The sequence below is a fragment of the Oryx dammah genome, unplaced genomic scaffold (assembly GCF_014754425.2).
Source record: "Oryx dammah isolate SB20612 unplaced genomic scaffold, SCBI_Odam_1.1 HiC_scaffold_28, whole genome shotgun sequence".
NCBI classification, from domain to species: Eukaryota; Metazoa; Chordata; class Mammalia; order Artiodactyla; family Bovidae; genus Oryx; species Oryx dammah.
The window spans coordinates 117896002-117902494 of NW_024070212.1; positions in this window are offsets into that span (position 1 = coordinate 117896002).

A 6493-nucleotide genomic window follows, 5' to 3' on the forward strand; every position below is an offset into this window, starting at 1 on the left:
TACCAGCTGAGCCCCCAGGGAAGCCCAAGAGTCCAAGATCATGACCATAAAGACGCTCACAGGATTCCGGAGGGCAGAGGGATGGGCACAGTGAGAACATCCACTAGGAGAGAAAAGGATGCAAAAGAACCAATCAGAACCAGAGGAGACAACGGAGGAAAGCACGCACCAGAAGGAGTCCAGCCGATCAGACAACAGGGGGACAGAGCAGAGATCGGGAAGGACGAGGAGCAGAGCAGGAACCGCCCAAGCCGGACAGCAAGAATCAACCGGAGTCAGGGAGAGCGAGAACAGCTTCAGGGACGTCCGAGGCAACATCGCGCACGGCAACATTCAAGTCAGAGAGGCTGCAGCGAGAGTAGAGAGGGAGAGAGAGCAGAGGACTGACTTGAGAAAACAACAGCAGAAAGGGGCACACCGCTAGGCCCAGGAAGCACGTGGCAACACAGGAACAATGTTGTGAGGTGACAGGCGGTTACTAGACTCACTGCGGAGACGGTTTCCTAAAGTGCATAAATGCACACTGAAACCAAGACTGTAAGGCAACTATGTTTCAACTTTAAAAAAGGAGTAAGAAAAACAGGCAAAAGACAGGGAAAAAAATTTCACAAGAGGATATCCTGTAAACCCATGACAAGAAGCTGAATCGTGACATTTGCATAACCATGACAACTTTACACCTACTAAATCAGCAAACATAGAAAACTCAGCAGTGGCCACAGGACTGGAAAAGGGCAGTTTTCATTCCAATCCAAAAGAAAGGCAATGCAAAAGAACGCTCAAACTACCGCACAATTGCACTCATCTCACACGCTAGGAAAGTGATGCTCAAAATTCTCCAAGCCAGGCTTCAACAGTATGTGAACTGTGAACTAAAGATTCAAGCTAAATTTACAAGAGGCAGAGGAACCAGAGATCAAATTGCCAACATCCATTGGATCATCAAAAGAGTGAGAGAGTTCCAGAAAAACATCTACTTCTGCTTTATTGACTCTGCCAAAGCCTTTAACTTTGTGGATCATAACAAACTGTGGAAAATTCTTCAAGGGATGGGAATACCAGACCACCTCACCTGCCTTCTGAGAAATCTGTATGCAGGTCAGGAAGTAACAGTTAGAACTGGACATGGAACAACAGAATGGTTCAAAATTGGGAAAGGAGTATGTCAAGGCTGTATACTGTCACCTTGCTTATTTAACTTCTATGCAGTGTACATCATGAGAAATGCTGGACTAGATGAAGCAGAAGCTGGAATCAAGATTCCTGGGAGAAATATCAATAACCTCAGATATGCAGATGACACCACCCTTATGGCAGAAAGTGAAGAGAAACTAGAGCCTCTTGATGAAAGTGAAAGAGGAGAGTGAAAGAGTTGACTTAAAGCTCAACATTCAGAAAACGAAGACCATGGCATCTGGTCCCATCACTTCATGGCAAACAGATGGGGAGACAATGGAAACAGTGACAGACTATTTTGGGGGGTTCCAAAATCACTGCAGATGGTGATTGCAGCCATGAAATTAAAAGACACTTGCTCCTTGGAAGAAAAGTTATGACCAACCTAGACAACATATTAAAAAGCAGTGACATTACTTTGCCAACAAAGGTCTGTCTAGTCAAAGCTATGGTTTTTCCAGTAGTCATGTATGGATGTGAGAGTTGGACTGTAAAGAAAGCTGAGTGCTGAAGAATTGATGCTTTTGGACTGTAGGGTTGGAGAAGACTCTTGAGAGTCCCCTGGACTGCAAGGAGGTCCAACCAGTCCATCCTAAAGGAAATCAGTCCTGAATATTCATTGGAAACACTGATGCTGAGGCTGAAACTCCAATACTTTGGCCACCTGATGCAAAGAACTGACTCACTGGAAAAGACCATGATGCTGGGAAAGATTGAAGGCAGGAGAAGGAGATGACAGAGGATGAGATGTTGGATGGCATCATCAACTCAATGGACGTGGGTTTGAGTAAACTCCAGGAGTTGGTGATGGACAGGGAGGCCTGGCGTGCTGCGATTCATGGGGTTGCAAGTCGGACGTTACTGAATGACTGAACTGAACTGAACTGGGGAAGTAAAAAGTGTCGAAAGTTGATAAACCAAGAAGCGGCCTCAGAAAAAACAGCCCTTTCTCCATTCGCACCTTTTGTCCTGAGCACAGTCTGTGGGGCCAGCTCAGCCTCACACAGCACATGGGGCCACAGCCCCAGGGTGGCCCCTGAGGGCACAGAGCCCAGCCTCACACGTCCTTAGATCACTTCCTTTCTCACCTGTTCAAGTTTGACTCAAACTCTAATCAGAAATGCCTGCAAATCCAGGCCAAGGTTTTCGGAATAGGTGGGGTGGTTTTTAAAGGGGGAGGGGGGTGTATGATTGTTCTGTTTTGTATCCCCTCTGAGCAGAAGCCACGGGAAGCTGGACACAGACAGCACCTGATGGTGCCTCAAAGTAAGCCTGCTCCTGGTGCTGGTCTTGATTCCAGAAGGTGTGACGCTCGCCACCCCCAATCAAACAGCAGGAGAGGTTTGTGGGGAGCTTCTGGAAAAGCACTGCTCGCTCTCACAGGTGAACGTCTGGAAGCGAGTGGCTTCCTCTCAGGAGAACAAACGCTAGGAGACAGCTGGATCCACCTGCTCCCGCCACTGCTATAGGAGGAGAGCGGCACAGCACGAGGCTAGCAGGCTGGCGGGCGGAGCTGAAAGTGGCAAGGTGCCATCTTCAGCCACAGGAGACCCCACCCTAACACCTGCCTCCCTCTGGACATCAGGTGTGGGGCCCATCCTGAGGTGCTCTACTTCTCGCGTCCAGGCCCCCTCCAGTGTATCAAGGGTGACGCTGCTGTGATGGAGGGCATGAGCCAAGGGCGCCTCTCAGACCAGAGAGGCCAGCACAGGCATCCAGGAGGCACCAGCAGAGGTGAGCCAGCAAAGCAGAGTGAGGAAGCCTTTCCGGCAGAGCTCCAGGGAGTCCCACAGGGCCCCTGGGGAGGGGGCCACCCATAAAGACGGGTCTGGAGAAGCTGGGCTGACTCCCAGGGCCTCCTGTTGCCACAGGCAGTATGCCTCTTATCCCAAAGACTGACTTTCAAGGCCTGCTTGGAAGTACTGACCAAAAGGGGGGAAGGACGGAATCACAGTCATTCACGCAAGAAATTATAAGGTCTTAAGGCAACAGTCAAACAAGAGATGACAAGGGTGAACGTCGACATTCTAGGAATCAGCGAACTAAAATGGACTGGAATGGGTGAATTTAACTCAGAAGACCATTACATCTATTATTGAGGGCAGGAATCCCTCAGAAGAAATGGAGTCGCCATCATGGTCAACAAAAGAGTCCGAAATGCAGTACTTGGATGCAATCTCAAAAACGACAGAATGATCTCTGTTCGTCTCCAAGGCAAACCATTCAATATCACAGTTATCCAAGTCTACGCCCCAACCAGTAATGCTGAAGAAACTGAAGTTGAACGGTTTTATGAAGACCTACAAGATCTTTTAGAACTAACACCGCAAAAAGATGTCCTTTTCATTATGGGGACTGGAATGCAAAAGTAGAAAGTCAAGAAACACCTGGAGTAACAGGCAAATTTGGCCTTGGAATGCGGAATGAAGCAGGGCAAAGACTAATACAGTTTTGCCAAGAAAATGCACTGGTCATAGCAAACACCCTCTTCCAACAACACAAGAGAAGACTCTACACATGGACATCACCAGATGGTCAACACCGAAATCAGATTGATTATATTCTTTGCAGCCAAAGATGGAGAAGCTCAATACAGTCAACAAAAACAAGACCGGGAGCTGACTGTGGCTCAGATCATGAACTCCTTATTGCCAAATTCAGACTCAAATTGAAGAAAGTAGGGAAAACCGCTAGACCATTCAGGTATGACCTAAATCAAATCCCTTATGATTATACAGTGGAAGTGAGAAATAGATTTAAGGGCCTAGATCTGATAGATAGAGTGCCTGATGAACTATGGAATGAGGTTTGTGACATTGTACAGGAGAGAGGGATGAAGACCATCCCTGTGGAAAAGAAATGCAAAAAAGCAAAATGGCTGTCTGGGGAGGCCTTACAAATAGCTGTGAAAAGAAGAGAGGCGAAAAGCAAAGGACAAAAGGAAAGATATAAGCATCTGAATGCAGAGTTCCAAAGAATAGCAAGAAGAGATAAGAAAGCCTTCTTCAGCAATCAATGCAAAGAAATAGAGGAAAAGAACAGAATGGAAAAGACTAGAGATCTCTTCAAGAAAATTAGAGATACCAAGGGAACATTTCATGCAAAGATGGGCTCGATAAAGGACAGAAATGGTATGGACCTAACAGAAGCAGAAGATATTAAGAAGAGGTGGCAAGAATACACGGAAGAACTGTACAAAAAAGATCTTCACGACCCAGATAATCATGATGATGTGATCACTAATCTAGAGCCAGACATCTTGGAATGTGAAGTCAAGTGGGCCTTAGAAAGCATCACTACAAACACAGCTAGTGGAGGTGATGGAATTCCAGTGGAGCTGTTTCAAATCCTGAAAGATGATGCTGTGAAAGTGCTGCACTCAATATGCCAGCAAATTTGGAAAACTCAGCAGTGGCCACAGGACTGGAAAAGGTCAGTTTTCATTCCAATCCCAAAGAAAGGCAATGCCAAAGAATGCTCAAACTACCACACAATTGCACTCATCTCACATGCTAGTAAAGTAATGCTCAAAATTCTCCAAGCCAGGCTTCAGCAATACGTGAACCGTGAACTCCCTGATGTTCAAGCTGGTTTTAGAAAAGGCAGAGGAACCAGAGAGCAACTTGCCAACATCCACTGGATCATGGAAAAAGCAAGAGAGTTCCAGAAAAACATCTATTTCTGCTTTATTGACTATGCCAAAGCCTTTGACTGTGTGGATCACAATAAACTGTGGAACATTCTGAAAGAGATGGGAATACCAGACCACCTGACCTGCCTCTTGAGAAATCTGTATGCAGGTCAGGAAGCAACAGTTAGAACTGGACATGGAACAACAGACTGGTTCCAAATAGGAAAAGGAGTACGTCAAGGCTGTATATATTGTCACCCTGCTTATTTAACTTATATGCAGAGTACATCATGAGAAATGCTGGGCTGGAAGAAACACAAACTGGAATCAAGATTGCTGGGAGAAATATCAATAACCTCAGATATGCAGATGACACCACCCTTATGGCATAAAGTGAAGAGGAGCTAAAAAGCCTCTTGATGAAAGTGAAAGAGGAGAGTGAAAAAGTTGGCTTAAAGCTCAACATTCAGAAAATGAAGATCATGGCATCTGGTCCCATCACTTCACAGGAAATAGATGGGGAAACAGTAGAAACAGTGTCAGACTTTATTTTGGGGGGCTCCAAAATCACTGCAGATGGTGACTGCAGCCATGAAATTAAAAGACGCTTGCTCCTTGGAAGAAAAGTTATGACCAACCTAGATAGCATATTCAAAAGCAGAGACATTACTTTGCTGACTAAGGTCCATCTAGTCAAGGCTATGGTTTTTCCTGTGGTCATGTATGGATGTGAAAGTTGGACTGTGAAGAAGGCTGAGCGCTGAAGAATTGATGCGTTTGAACTGTGGGGTTGGAGAAGACTCTTGAGAGTTCCTTGGACTGCAAGGAGATCCAACCAGTCCATTCTGAAGGAGATCAGCCCTGGGATTTCTTTGGAAGGAATGATGATGCTAAAGCTGAAGCTCCAGTACCGTGGCCACCTCATGCGAAGAGTTGACTCATTGGAAAAGACTCTGATGCTGGGAGGGATTGGGGGCAGGAGGAGAAGGGGACGACCGAGGATGAGATGGCTGGATGGCATCACTGACTCGATGGATGTGAGTCTGAGTGAACTCCGGGAGATGGTGATGGACAGGGAGGCCGGGCGTGCTGCGATTCATGGGGTCGCGAAGAGTCGGACACGACTGAGCGATTGAACTGAACTGAACTGAAAGCAACAGCAGGAAGATACAGAGGGGAACCCGCAAGAGAAAGTAAGACACAGAATCGACATAGGTTTACTTTGCCAGATGTAGAAGGTAAGGGAACAGAAGGCATCAGACCGCACCGCAAGGCCACAGTCCCTGTCTAAGAAAAGAAACGCTTGCGAGGAGGTTAAAGACAAAGCCCAGGTGTGCAGTGGGGACGTCGGGCAGCATGGATGAGCTGCTACAGCTCACGGCTCTCCGCACACACGTCCACTGAGGGGCTCCCGGGTGTCAAGCTCCTCCTCCTGGCCCCTTCCAGTGGTGGGACAGGCACAGTCCCTGTGCGGGCAAGGACCGAGCGCCGGGTGGGGCCAAGCCCAGGCCGAGACCCTGAGCGGCAATGAGGGGCGGGACCGGCCAGGCGCGAACAGCCACAGGGCGGCAAGCGGGCCGCCACCGACCGAGCGGCGCGGGGCGGGCAGTGGGACAACGTGGGGCGCGGAGCGGTGCTCACACGCGGGTGGCTCACCTGAGGTCGCCCAGTCACCCGCCTAGCTCT